This window comes from Stegodyphus dumicola, chromosome 6 (genome assembly GCF_044657685.1).
Source record: "Stegodyphus dumicola isolate Sdum_Otavi_A_Nest chromosome 6, ASM4465768v1".
NCBI lineage: Eukaryota > Metazoa > Arthropoda > Arachnida > Araneae > Eresidae > Stegodyphus > Stegodyphus dumicola.
Window position 1 is genome coordinate 140,781,158 of NC_140773.1, and position 15,575 is coordinate 140,796,732.

Below are 15,575 nucleotides of genomic sequence, written 5' to 3' on the forward strand. Positions count from 1 at the left end.
TTGATTCTGGTGCAACTTCTCATATGTCTTCTCACAAGGAATGGTTTACCTCAATTAAGCCTAAGACTGGAACTGTTAAGTGCGCATCTAAGTCGGCGGTTTTAGAAGTGGAAGGAATTGGTGATATTTGCGGTAAAACTAAGAATGGTGTTGAAATAATGTTAAAAGATGTTCTTCACGTTCCAAAATTAAACGGACAATTAATTTCTGTTAAAAATATTGAAGCAGCAGGTTTAAGCGTAATTTTTAAAAATGAAATAGTTTATATTGAAAACAAAAACAAGCGTTTTAGATTTGGATACTTGGATAAATGCGGACAATATTTTAGTGATTTTTCACCAAATTTATTTACAGCTTTAGCAGTAAAGAATGATGATTTATGGCACAGAAGGTTAGGATACTGCTGTGATCAAAAATTAAAACTGATGAATCTTCCTGGAAAAGAATCCTTTTGTGAAGTATGTGTTCGTGCCAAACAAAGTGCTTTGCCTATAGGAAAGGGTCCTCGCATAAAAGAATCCAAACCGCTTATAACTATACACACTGATATATGTGGTCCAATAGAACCTCAAACACTCCATGGGGAAAGGTATTTCATGACTATAATTGATGACTATTCGAGATTTATGGAAATCAGACTGCTCAAAAGAAAAAGTGACATTGCTGATGAACTCAAGCTATTCTTTAAATTGAATCCAACTGTTGCAAAACTGCGCTGTGACAATGCCAAAGAATATGTCAGTGGAGAATTGCATGAAGTTGCTAAAAGAGCAGGTGTAAAAATAGACCCTGCACCTCCCTATACACCTTTTCTAAATGGTGTTGCTGAACGAGCAAATAGAACTGTACTGGAAAAAGCTATAGCAATGATACTTGAGGCAAAATTACCAAAATTTCTTTGGGGTGAAGCAGTACTTACGGCTGCTTACATAAATAATCGACTCCCAAATAGTTCAATTGACAATCATGTTCCTTATTTTCTGAAGTATGGTGAAAATCCGGATATAACACACATTCGTGTATTCGGCTGCGATGCTTATACTCTAATGCCACCATTGCAAAGAAAGAAACTAGATGAAAATTCTGTCAGAATGATATTTGTAAGTTATTCCACAATGGGATATCGTTTAATGATTCCAGAAACAAGACGCATCATTGTTTCCAGAAATGTTAAATTTAATGAAGAAAAGAAGAAAGTAGAAAATCAAAAATATATTTGCGATAGTTCTGATTTGAGTGAAAATGACAATGATGACATTAAAAATGAAGACAAATCAATTTCAAACACTGATAACGGCGAATTAAATGATGCAAATAAGAAGGAGAAACAAAGAAAATCCTCAAGAGAAAAGAAACAGCCAGTTAGGTATCCTGATCCTGAGATTTACCAAGTAATGTTTGCACAAGACACTCTGACATTTGAAGATATTGCAAATCTACCACAAGTAGAACAAGAACCATGGAAAAGAGCTATGGACGAGGAAATGAAATCTGTGGAAGATAACGACGTCTGGGACCTACAAAGTTTACCCCCTGATAAAAGAGGCATTTCCTGCAAATGGGTTCTACGTAAAAAACGAGATGGAACTTACAAAGCGAGGCTTGTTGCTCGCGGTTTTATGCAAAAGGAAGGCATAGATTATACAGAAACGTTTTCTCCAGTGATTAGTATGTGCTCTTTACGTTTAATCTTGGTAATTATCAATAATGAAGGTTTGCAAACTTTTACTTTAGATGTCAAGACAGCTTTCTTGAACGGTAAGTTAGATGAAATCATCTACATGGACCAGCCAAAAGGATATGATGATATGAGCGGTAAGAAATGTAAACTTAAAAAGAGTTTATATGGTCTTAGACAGTCTCCTCGACAATGGTATCAGAAATTTCTTAATTTTGTTATTAAATTAGATTTTAAGCAATTGGACTCTGAACCATGTATTTTTATCAGAAATTTAAATTGTAATTATGGCTCTTTATGTGGATGACTTATTAATTGCAGGTTCAGATGTAAAAGAAACAAATATTATAATATCATTGTTGTCTAGTGAATTTAAAATGTCAAAATCTGAAAGTGTTTCGGAATTTTTGGGTATTAGACTGAAATTTGAGTCTGGTTGTTTATATTTAGATCAGAAACCATATATTGAAAAATTACTTGATAAATTTAAAATGTCTGATTGTAAAACAGCCCAAACTTCCATTGAACCAAAATCTACAGCAGTTGATTTTCAGAAAGGAAATGCATTTCATGGCCCATACAAAGAATTAATTGGATCTTTACTTTACTTAGCATATATCACAAGGCCAGATATTATTTTTGCAGTAAATTGCTTAAGCCAACTGCAGGAGCATCCTACTGATGTTGCCTGGTGTGCTCTAAAAAGAATTCTTAGGTCTTGAAAACCACCTTAAATTTAAAATTGATATACAAAAAGGGTGATTTGCAAAGGGCAAACTTGTGTTTGTATGTAGATGCAGATTGGGGGGGGGGAGATACTCAAGATAGGAAAACAATTACTGGTTACTTTATAATGTTTTCAAACTGTCCTATTATGTGGTGCTGTAACAAGCAAAAGTGTATTGCACTTTCATCAACAGAAGCTGAAATAATTGCTTTATGTAAAGGTATTCAAGATGTTTTATGGATAAAAAATGTAGTAAATGAAATTTCCAGTGTTAAAAATGTTTATATTTTTGAGGATAACCAGTCATGTATCAAAAGTATTTTTAATGAAAACTTTTCAGGTAGGTTGAAACATATAGATATAAAATTAAAGTTCACTCGTAAGACTGTTAAGGAAAATAATATTAGAATTGAATATGTACAACCAGGTTTACAAATTGCAGATATCTTAACTAAGGCTTTGTCCAAAACAAAATTATATGAACTGTTATCTTTGAGCTGTTTAAAAATTGTGTAATTCTTTTATGTTTTGTATAATGTGCGATTAAGGGGGAGTGTTGAGATATTTGTAATCGCATTCTTACTGGTTAAAGGGAAGTATAGCTTTCTGTCAAGTCCGAAACATTCATTAGCTTTCAGCCAGGTCCGAGTTATTCTGAAACTTAAATCTCATTCTGCATGTTACTTTTGATTGGTTATTTATTGTGTCTTGTTTATGATTTGTTAAACCATGATCTGTTATGAAGTTATATATATGACCTTTGTAACCGCTTATCGCTGCTTGTATTATTGCTTGTACTTAGTACTATTCTGTTATTCTGCCTGCTTAGTATTATTCTGCCTGTACTTATTTATCTGTGCTATTGCTTGTGCTTATCTCTGTTTGCATGTAACTCTGCGTATTACTCTACATATCTCAGTAATAAATATTTGCTTTGCGAACCACGGCATTTTCTATGTTTAACACTACTAAAATTCGGCAATGTACTATAACAACGTCGGATCCTGTTTGGCTTTCATTTGTATAAAGTACCACAAGGCAAACAGTTGTAAAACGATTTATCTTCTTTCGCAAACTATTAGTCGGCACACAGATAATACCTACCTGCTGTCTGACAAAGATACTTCACTCTAAGGACGTTTTCCTAAAGTACACTTTTCAAAGAGACTTCACACCCTATTAAGACCTTTGTGTCAACTGACAGCCGCTTGCAGAAAGGTAGGGGAAGGAAGACCAGATCGCGTCGTCTAAACACGTCTTAAGCAATCTTCGCGAAATTCGGGCTTCGTGTATACACGTCTTAAGCATTTTTCGTGCGATTTGAAATTCGTGTAAAGACGTCTTAAGCATTTTTAAAGAAATTCCAAAAACGTTTAAACACGTCTTAAGCAGTTAAAGGGTTAACCTTTTAAATACATACTCTCAACTGCTTAATGTTACATCCCAGTATATCCCCAGGAATCTTCTTAATATTCCAGTGAAAATGTGTGAAGGTGTTGTGATAACCTAAAATCTGCTTTTTTTCCACAGATAGGCTAAGGTCCTCCATTTGTGGTTACTATGGAAAAATAAGAAATGTTAAGAATATTTATAGAATTTATTTTTCTAATTTGAATTTCAATTTATTTAATAATTTGTAAATATATCTGAAACTGAGCAAGGGACTTGAATTATTAATACAAAATATTATAAGAGAAAATTTTGCTTTAAAATACTTAAAATATTTTGATCTTTCTTAACCATTCAATAGCCCAAAACTGAATTCTTCAATATATTCATAATTAAATTATTCTACAAATTCAGTTCTGACTTCAGTTAATTTGTATTCAAAATTCAATAATAAAATTAAGCATTTAATTTTCTTTAAGCAGTGGACCAGACGTGTGTAAGTTTTGAAATTCTGAACTTAAGTCAGTTACGTTGATTGAATCATTATTGATGGTTACAATATGATTGAACAGTTCATGAGTTCTTCTTGCTATATGCTGTAATGAAGCGGAAGTTTTTCAAATCGATTTTTTTTATACAAGATATATAGCTTTCAAATTTAAAAGCACTGTAATTATCTAATGACCCAAACATTTTTACATCTTCGCAAATATGCAGTAGGCCGTGAACATTAAGAGAAATATACTGTTTTCCATAATAAAGCCCAAAATTTACTACGAAGAGATTTAATAGAGACTGTGCGTATTCATCAATTGCCGTTTGATTCTGTATTTTGCATAAGAGTCTAATCGAAATACGAAGTAGTAAAAATGATCGTATAGCTTTTTGTTAAAATTTAAAAAAAAATAATAAGTGGGCTAGTGCACAGTAAAAATTGACGGTATTCTGTAGCTTTCCAGTGTTTCAATTCCTTGGTTTTTCTTGCAAATTCAATTGGTACATAAGACTTTAAAAACCGGTCATTTTTTTCAAAAATTAGTTCAACATTTTTATGTGGCAATCGTGCTTGTAAGATGCCGCCTCCGCCTATCCTAATAGTAATCATTTTTCGTACTACTTCTAAGCACACAAGGCGCATAAAGTCTAACGGAAGATTTACTAGTCCTATATTTGGAATATTCCTTAAAATTGAATAATCGTTGTCGTAATCGTCATCAGTCAGTTCTTGAGACATAAAAATTCATATTCCGAATCACAGTTTGAAATGGATCTTAAAGAACATTTGCTAGCGCGAAAATTCGACACAGGCTTTTTTCATAATTAAATTCTACTTCATCTTCTGACGAATCCGATAAGAAACCTTGATTTATTCTCCTATAAATCCGTCTTTTAGATATCTGAGATAATTTTTTTAGTTCTGATCATTTTTGTAGACTAAAGGAAAAATTTTAAAACTTACTTTTCACACTTTCTCAATGTAGGGCTTGTTTGAGAAGTCAGTTCTTAACTGGAACAGAATTTGGAATGACGGCAATACTTCAGCAGATTAGCTGAATTCTAGAAATCATAAAGTAAGTACGTGTACTTTTCCACTTTGTGCGGTTCCTAAATGGTATCACTATTACGGAGCAATTAACACCGTTGGTGGCATTCTGCGTTCTTTGTCGTAAAGGGATGTTTCCCTTGTAGGCGGATACGAAGAAGGGAAAGTCTGCCCCATAAATCTGAGACGTTAACAAAAGAGAAATCTTCCTGGGTCATCGCCTACAGAAAAAGTGCTTAGAAGTGTTACATTCTGAGCAGAGCTCCGTTTCTCAAAAGCAAAGAAAAGTTGCGCCGCACTTTTAAGAAAATTAATAGTAATTGGAAACAAAGATGTAAAATTTTCAACTTCAATTGTTATTTATAGTATAAAATAAAGTAATAAAATTGCTGAGTTTAAAAAATGCGTTTAATTTAAATTTAAATCTTTTTAATTTAAAGCTTGAACATCTATTTAATCCGTTATCTAACTTTGAGTTTTCATAACAAAATTTGACATTGTGTTATTTCCCTTGAAGAAACGTGTTTGCTGCATTTTCTGGATGTTACAAATAAATTAATAAAGTAGTAATTATTGTTAAATTATGAGGAGTTCTGTAGCATTGCCGGCATAACGTATAAGATTGGAGAGTGCTGGATATAATTTTTACGCGCTTTGTTTAGCAAAGACCGGATATTTGTATGGTTAAAGAGCTCTGTGAGGTAGCAAAGTGAGGTTTGAGGTAGCAAAGTGAGGTTTGAAGTAGGAAAGTGAGAGTAAGAACTTAATGTTATTTCTTCTCATTCTTAAACCTCATTTTCCTATTACAGAGAGGTAAAAAATAAATTACTTCTTACCTCAGTCGCTTTTAAAGACTAATTCTCATTAGAACTTGCCAGAAAATGAACGAAAAAACTGCAATGAAATTTTTAGCACAATAAAATTATTCTTCTATTTGTAAATTCAAATTAAAGCAAAATAAACATCGTACAGTTTAACTAGTTTTTAACTGAGTCTGTAAACTAACATTTCGTGGGTTAAATAAAACTCTTATTACTTATTACTGCACAGCAATAAACATCATTCATTACTAATATAATAGTGTAAGAGATCAAAAAGTTTTTTTTTTTTTATTTTGCTGTTTTAAAGTATAGTTATTTCTATGTCAAGAACTAGCCAATGGGATCCTTTTTGGATCTAAATCCTTTCAGTAATACGTGTTGCTCTAAAATCTTCAATGACTTTAATAGAATACTTTTATAACTTGATTAAGTAAGTGAATGGTTCAGCTATGCCTTAATTCCCCGCACTGCTCCATATTTCCAAGCAACTTAATGCGACATTAATTCTAATTAGAGCCGCAGAGACGAGAAAGTGGTTAGTGACCGATTGCCGTACCAAAGGGCCCAATGCCGGAGAAGAGATGGATGTAAATTGTCTGTACCCTCATAGGAGGCAACGATGGCCCATCTATTACACTCATAATAAAGTGATCACCGCTTCCGGCCTTTTTTTAAAAACTGATTAGCCTGATTTAAGGATCTATGGCAAAGCACTAGAGAGCAGTCTAACAAAGGAAAGGAACGTCTTTACTAACGACTTTGCCTTTTTAAGAGAGATTGGCTCGTTTATATGCTGTACATGGAAAACGGGAAAACATGGAAAATCTCATGCAGCCTGTTCGTTCCCCAGGATCTGAACCCTGTCGAACTACCAGAGTTTAGCGATTTCACTCTCTGCAGCCTGAAGGATTATTTACTTAAAGCATAGTACATCATTCCCATCTGTTCATAGGATAAATGTCTTCGTGAAAGATTTTCTGAGCGAACCTGTAACGTAAATAATATATGGGTTCAAAGATATTAGCAAAATATCTAAAATAATGTTTACAAAATATATTATGTAGCAATTAGAATTTAATCTTAAACACACTTTCAATATGAAACTCAAAACGGCTGAAAACACGTGCCTATAATTTGTAAGAAAGTGCTCTGATCACTAGGCACTGTGAAACAACAACAAATATTTGAAAATATTATTACTTACAGCCAACATATTCAAGACAAAAATAAGTGTAAGCATAACAATTAAATTTTCATATGCAGAATAGTAATCCATAGAGTAAGATTTCGATTCTTATAATATGACTTGAGTGTGGTACAAGGTTACTTTACTTTAATATTTTCAGATATTAGCTTCCATAAAAAGTAAGTACTGAAGATATCTGAGAAACAACATCCTCAGGAGATCTTCATATATCCCGGGACATTACGACTTGAACAGGACATCCTTAAGATGTTGATTTACGATGTCTCAGGATATCTTAAAATCAACATACTGAGGAGATCTTCATATATCCCGGGATATTGAGATTTGAATAGGATATCCTCAGGATGTTGACATAAGAAGTCCTCAGGATATGTGAGAATGAACATCCTCAGGATATCCTAACTTTTTCCCGGGACATTGCGACTTAAATGGGATATCCTGAGGATATCTTGTGTTATGGGGGATCTTATTACGGTCCTTTGGGATCACGGAGTCTGGTTATATTTAAGTCTGAAGTCATAGACTTTTCCCTTTCTTATTTTTATCACCTATTGTTTTCTTTTACAGACAAGAAAAATGTAGCTAAAATTATTGATGGCTGTTTTATAAAAATTAATTTATTTACTGCAAGCTATGAAGTTCAACACTCATATATTATCATTTCTAAAAGTGATTATCACTTCTGAAAACACAAATAAACACCCGTATTTTAAGGAAGTCGCATTCGGATGAGACAACAACGGCTGAAACCAACAACGGCTTCCCTAGGATGGTCTCATTGTATATTGTTGCTCTCTTAAACAATAAGTATAAAACAGTAATAAGTATTAAACAAAATATTGGGAAAATTGAAATAATAACAAACAATATATAAAAATAAATCATTAAAATTATATTTTATTTTATCTATTGCAGAGCGCAACTGTATCATTATTTATTTTTATAAAACAAGAAGTCAGCAGACAAAATAACTCTCTGAAAACCACGAGTTTTTTATCTGTCTTAAAATTGTGTTATTGTTTCATCATCATAGATAAAATATGAGAGTAAGCACAGAACGCTGTGTTCACTTCCTTTGCTTTGAAATAAGATAAATAAAATTGTGATACATGCTTTCACGCATATTTTTATCCCAGTCTTCAGTCAGAAGATTTTCATATTCAGTGAAGTTTTAAATTCGAATATTGTTTATTTCAGACATATGGATTTTATATATGTAAATATATAATCACTGTAGATTTATGGTTACCATTATATTTGCCAATTTAGGCTTTGTGTGTATTATTAACCAGCTCTGTAATGCGTATGCACACTTAACTCCCACCTGCAGTTGCATATTTCAAAACAATTTCTATTCAATTTCATAAATTACAATTTTGGTTGCTATTATTAAGTTGAAGAATGACAGAAACCTAACTAAGCTCAAGCTGAATTTTCCATAGAGTGCTAATCACATTTCTTTTTTTTCATTTGAACACGAAACTCAAACCACGCGCAGAGACAACAGTACATTTTATTTTTATACACCTTTTTCTCCGACGAAAAATATGCCAGTTTTATGCTGAATTCACCGCTGTACAGGTGAATTAAGCATAGAAATTGTCAAAAAAGAAAAATTTTTACCTTAATTATCATCCCATTTACCATATTTCCTGTACTGTAATTCATTACTGAACTCTCTCTTTCTCTATATATATATATGTATGTATATATAAGTAATTAAATGAATAAGTGCTATAAAGTTGGTAGTACTATAAATAATAAGAACTGTCTACTTTAATTAATAAGAGCTACATGCTTTAGCATGCTGTGAAATAAGTACTTTGAAGTATATCGTGAATAAATATTATGAAGAATATTATGAATAATAATCAATAAGATACTCCTTATCCTTTACATGAAGGTAAACTATTGAACAAGTAAGATTGTATCTCCATTGTATGGCCCACCACTGACCGAACTGTAAAATCGCTGAACACTGCTAATTACTGGTATTCAAATTCCATGCATCAACATTTTTGGTGCTTTCTAACGTGTAAATTGAAAATGAACAAGTCTACTTAAAATAACCAACTCACCAACGACCGAGACGTGAAGTAGTTTTATGAATGAAGTTCGGTGAAGTCGCTAAACATCGGTCGTTCGATCAGCTCTCAATTCCTAAGCAAACGGTCTCACTGTATGGGCATTTTCGTGGATTATGTAATGTGTAAAGTTGATACAAGCCGATTTCCATTAGAAAGTCCTAAAAAAAGGCATTCTTTCTTTCAGACGGACATCTCTAGAATGTTGTACCGTAACCTAATTAATCTTCCTCAGTTTACTCGGTTTCTCCATGCGTAATTTAGATACGAACCAGTTTTTAATAGAAAATATTCTACGAGGGCATCTCTTCCGATAAACCAGGGTTTCTTAAATTTTCTGGTGTGAGAACCCGATAATATTTACGAAAATTTTGTGGGACCCCCATAAGCACTGAGGAAAACCGATACACGTGTGAGTAGAGCGAAGCTATCAGCTTCTTCACTTGTACTGTAATATACTATTGTAGGTTTAGGTCATTAAATTTAATTTTTAAAGTGAAATGAGCTTTTCTATTATAAAAAATAGAAACGTTTTCGTTTTTTCTTTGTCTGTATTGTTTAATCTTTATCTATTTTTCAGATAAATATTTGGTAATTGCAAAAATATTATAAGTTAAAAAATATGAAAATTGAGTTTTGGTGACCTCCTGCTGCAGGTCCCGCGACCCTCAACTGGGGTCGGGACCTCCGCATGATCAAATTAGCTATCAGTCACCTCTTTTCATTTTCGCTGCATTCTAGGGATTTAAAACACGAAGCAACGGGTATCTTTCGGAGCTAACATGCCACATTTAACCTCTACAACCCCCATAGCACAAGACATTCTCAGGATATCCTATTTAAGTCGCAAAGTCGCAGTGTTTCAGGAAACAGGATATCCTGGGGATGTTGATTCTCAGATATCCTGAGGACTTCTCAAGTCAAAATCCTGAGGATATTCTATTCAAGTCTCCATATCCCGGGATATATGAAGATCTCCTGAGGATGTTGATTTTCAGATATCTTGAGGACTTCGTAAATCAACATCTTAAGGATGTCTTGTTCAAGTCGTAATGTCCCGGGATATATGAAGATCTCCTGAGGATGTTGTTTCTCAGATATCTTCAGTACTTACTTTTTATGGAAGCTGATATCTGAAAATATTAAAATAAAGTAACCTTGTACCACACGCAAGTCATATTATAAGAATTGAAATCTTACTCTATGGATTATTATTCTGTATATGAAAATTTAATTGTTATGCTTATTTTTGTCTTGTATATGTCGGCTGTAAGTAATAATATTTTCAAATTTTTGTTGTTGTTTCACAGTGCCTAGTGGTCGGATCGCTTTCTTACAAATTATAGGCACGTGTTTTCAGCCGTTTTGAGTTTCATATTGAAAGTGTGTTTAAGATTAAATTCTAATTGCTACATAATATATTCTGTAAACATTATTTTAGATATTTTGCTAATGTCTTTGGACCGAAATATTATTTACGTTATAGGTTCGCTCAGAAAATCTTTTACGAATACATTTATCCTATGAACAGATGGGCATGATGTACTATGCTTTAAGTAAATAATCCATCAGGCTGCAGAGAACGAAACAGCTAAACTCTGGTAGTTCGACAAGGTTCAGATCCTGGGGAACGAACAGGCTGCATGAGATTTTCCATGTTTTCCCGTTTTCCATGTACAGCATATAAACGAGCCAGTCTCTCTTAAAAAGGCAAATTCGTTAGTAAAGACATTCCTTTCCTTTGTTAGACTGCCTCGATTTCCTTTGTTAGACTGCCTCGAGGATTTTGACTTGAGAAGTCCTCAGGATATCTGAGAATCAACATCCCCAGGATATCCTGTTTCCTGGGACACTGCGACTTTGCGACTTAAATAGGATATCCTGAGAATATCTTGTGCTATGGGGGTTGTAGAGGTTAAATGTGGCATGTTAGCTCCGAAAGATACCCGTTGCTTCGTGTTTTAAATCCCTAGAATGCAGCGAAAATGAAAAGAGGTGACTGATAGCTAATTTGATCATGCGGAGGTCCCGACCCCAGTTGAGGGTCGCGGGACCTGCAGCAGGAGGTCACCAAAACTCAATTTTCATATTTTTTAACTTATAATATTTTTGCAATTACCAAATATTTATCTGAAAAATAGATAAAGATTAAACAATACAGACAAAGAAAAAACGAAAACGTTTCTATTTTTTATAATAGAAAAGCTCATTTCACTTTAAAAATTAAATTTAATGACCTAAACCTACAATAGTATATTACAGTACAAGTGAAGAAGCTGATAGCTTCGCTCTACTCACACGTGTATCGGTTTTCCTCAGTGCTTATGGGGGTCCCACAAAATTTTCGTAAATATTATCGGGTTCTCACACCAGAAAATTTAAGAAACCCTGGTTTATCGGAAGAGATGCCCTCGTAGAATATTTTCTATTAAAAACTGGTTCGTATCTAAATTACGCATGGAGAAACCGAGTAAACTGAGGAAGATTAATTAGGTTACGGTACAACATTCTAGAGATGTCCGTCTGAAAGAAAGAATGCCTTTTTTTAGGACTTTCTAATGGAAATCGGCTTGTATCAACTTTACACATTACATAATCCACGAAAATGCCCATACAGTGAGACCGTTTGCTTAGGAATTGAGAGCTGATCGAACGACCGATGTTTAGCGACTTCACCGAACTTCATTCATAAAACTACTTCACGTCTCGGTCGTTGGTGAGTTGGTTATTTTAAGTAGACTTGTTCATTTTCAATTTACACGTTAGAAAGCACCAAAAATGTTGATGCATGGAATTTGAATACCAGTAATTAGCAGTGTTCAGCGATTTTACAGTTCGGTCAGTGGTGGGCCATACAATGGAGATACAATCTTACTTGTTCAATAGTTTACCTTCATGTAAAGGATAAGGAGTATCTTATTGATTATTATTCATAATATTCTTCATAATATTTATTCACGATATACTTCAAAGTACTTATTTCACAGCACGCTAAAGCATGTAGCTCTTATTAATTAAAGTAGACAGTTCTTATTATTTATAGTACTACCAACTTTATAGCACTTATTCATTTAATTACTTATATATACATACATATATATAGAGAGAGAGAGAGAGAGTTCAGTAATGAATTACAGTACAGGAAATATGGTAAATGGGATGATAATTAAGGTAAAAATTTTTCTTTTTTGACAATTTCTATGCTTAATTCACCTGTACAGCGGTGAATTCAGCATAAAACTGGCATATTTTTCGTCGGAGAAAAAGGTGTATAAAAATAAAATGTACTGTTGTCTCTGCGCGTGGTTTGAGTTTCGTGTTCAAATGAAAAAAAAGAAATGTGATTAGCACTCTATGGAAAATTCAGCTTGAGCTTAGTTAGGTTTCTGTCATTCTTCAACTTAATAATAGCAACCAAAATTGTAATTTATGAAATTGAATAGAAATTGTTTTGAAATATGCAACTGCAGGTGGGAGTTAAGTGTGCATACGCATTACAGAGCTGGTTAATAATACACACAAAGCCTAAATTGGCAAATATAATGGTAACCATAAATCTACAGTGATTATATATTTACATATATAAAATCCATATGTCTGAAATAAACAATATTCGAATTTAAAACTTCACTGAATATGAAAATCTTCTGACTGAAGACTGGGATAAAAATATGCGTGAAAGCATGTATCACAATTTTATTTATCTTATTTCAAAGCAAAGGAAGTGAACACAGCGTTCTGTGCTTACTCTCATATTTTATCTATGATGATGAAACAATAACACAATTTTAAGACAGATAAAAAACTCGTGGTTTTCAGAGAGTTATTTTGTCTGCTGACTTCTTGTTTTATAAAAATAAATAATGATACAGTTGCGCTCTGCAATAGATAAAATAAAATATAATTTTAATGATTTATTTTTATATATTGTTTGTTATTATTTCAATTTTCCCAATATTTTGTTTAATACTTATTACTGTTTTATACTTATTGTTTAAGAGAGCAACAATATACAATGAGACCATCCTAGGGAAGCCGTTGTTGGTTTCAGCCGTTGTTGTCTCATCCGAATGCGACTTCCTTAAAATACGGGTGTTTATTTGTGTTTTCAGAAGTGATAATCACTTTTAGAAATGATAATATATGAGTGTTGAACTTCATAGCTTGCAGTAAATAAATTAATTTTTATAAAACAGCCATCAATATTTTTAGCTACATTTTTCTTGTCTGTATTTTTCTTGTCTGTAAAAGAAAACAATAGGTGATAAAAGTAAGAAAGGGAAAAGTCTATGACTTCAGACTTAAATATAACCAGACTCCGTGATCCCAAAGGACCGTAATAAGATCCCCCATAACACAAGATATCCTCAGGATATCCCATTTAAGTCGCAATGTCCCGGGAAAAAGTTAGGATATCCTGAGGATTTTCATTCTCACATATCCTGAGGACTTCTTATGTCAACATCCTGAGGATATCCTATTCAAATCTCAATATCCCGGGATATATGAAGATCTCCTCAGTATGTTGATTTTAAGATATCCTGAGACATCGTAAATCAACATCTTCAGGATGTCCTATTCAAGTCGTAATGTCCCGGGATATATGAAGATCTCCTGAGGATGTTGTTTCTCAGATATCTTCAGTACTTACTTTTTATGGAAGCTGATATCTGAAAATATTAAAATAAAGTAACCTTGTACCACACGCAAGTCATATTATAAGAATTGAAATCTTACTCTATGGATTATTATTCTGTATATGAAAATTTAATTGTTATGCTTTTTTTTGTCTTGAATATGTCGGCTGTAAGTAATAATATTTTCAAATTTTTGTTGTTGTTTCACAGTGCCTAGTGGTCGGATCGCTTTCTTACAAATTATAGGCACGTGTTTTCAGCCGTTTTGAGTTTCATATTGAAAGTGTGTTTAAGATTAAATTCTAATTGCTACATAATATATTCTGTAAACATTATTTTAGATATTTTGCTAATGTCTTTGAACCGAAATATTATTTACGTTATAGGTTCGCTCAGAAAATCTTTTACGAATACATTTATCCTATGAACAGATGGGCATGATGTACTATGCTTTAAGTAAATAATCCATCAGGCTGCAGAGAACGAAACAGCTAAACTCTGGTAGTTCGACAAGGTTCAGATCCTGGGGAACGAACAGGCTGCATGAGATTTTCCATGTTTTCCCGTTTTCCATGTACAGCATATAAACGAGCCAGTCTCTCTTAAAAAGGCAAATTCTTTAGTAAAGACATTCCTTTCCTTTGTTAGACTGCCTCGAGTGCTTTGCCACAGATCCTTAAATCCGGCTAATCAATTAAAAAAAAATTCCAATGACCGGCACTAGCCGTTAAGACTCAAAGAACATTACTAAGGCCGGAAGCGGTGGTCACTTTATTATGAGGAAAATAAGATGGGCCATCGTTGCCTTCTATGAATGTACAGACATTTTACATCTGTGCCTTATCTGGCATTCGAACTTGGGCCCTTCTGTACGGCAAACATTCAGTAACCACTTACCCGTCTCTGCGGTACTAATCTGAAATAATGTAGCTTTAATTTGCTTGAGAATATGGTGCAATGCGGGATATTAAGGCATGACTGAACCATGCGCTTACTAAATCAAGTTTCAAAAGTATTCTATTAAATTCATCGAAGATTTCAGAGCAAAACGTATTACTGAAAGGATTTAGATCGAAAAATAGTTCCATTATCTAGTTCTTAGCAAACTATACTTTAAAACTGCAAAAGAAAAAAATACTTTTCGATCTCTTACACTATTATATTAGTAATAAATGATGTTTAGTGCTGTGCAGTAATAAGTAACAATATTTTTTTTTTTTTTAACAAACGAAATTTTAGTTTACAGACGCAGTTAAAAACTAGTCTGTATGAAGTTTAACTTGCCTTAATTTAAATTTATAAATAGAAGAATAATTTTATTGGGCTAAAAAATTCATTGCATTTTTTTCGTTAATTTTCTGATAAGTTATTTACTAATGAGAATTAGTCTTTTAAAGCGACTGAGGTAAGAAGTAACTTATTTTTTACCTCGCTGTTATAGGAAAATAAGGTTTAAGAATGGGAAGAAGTAACATTAAGTTCTTACTCT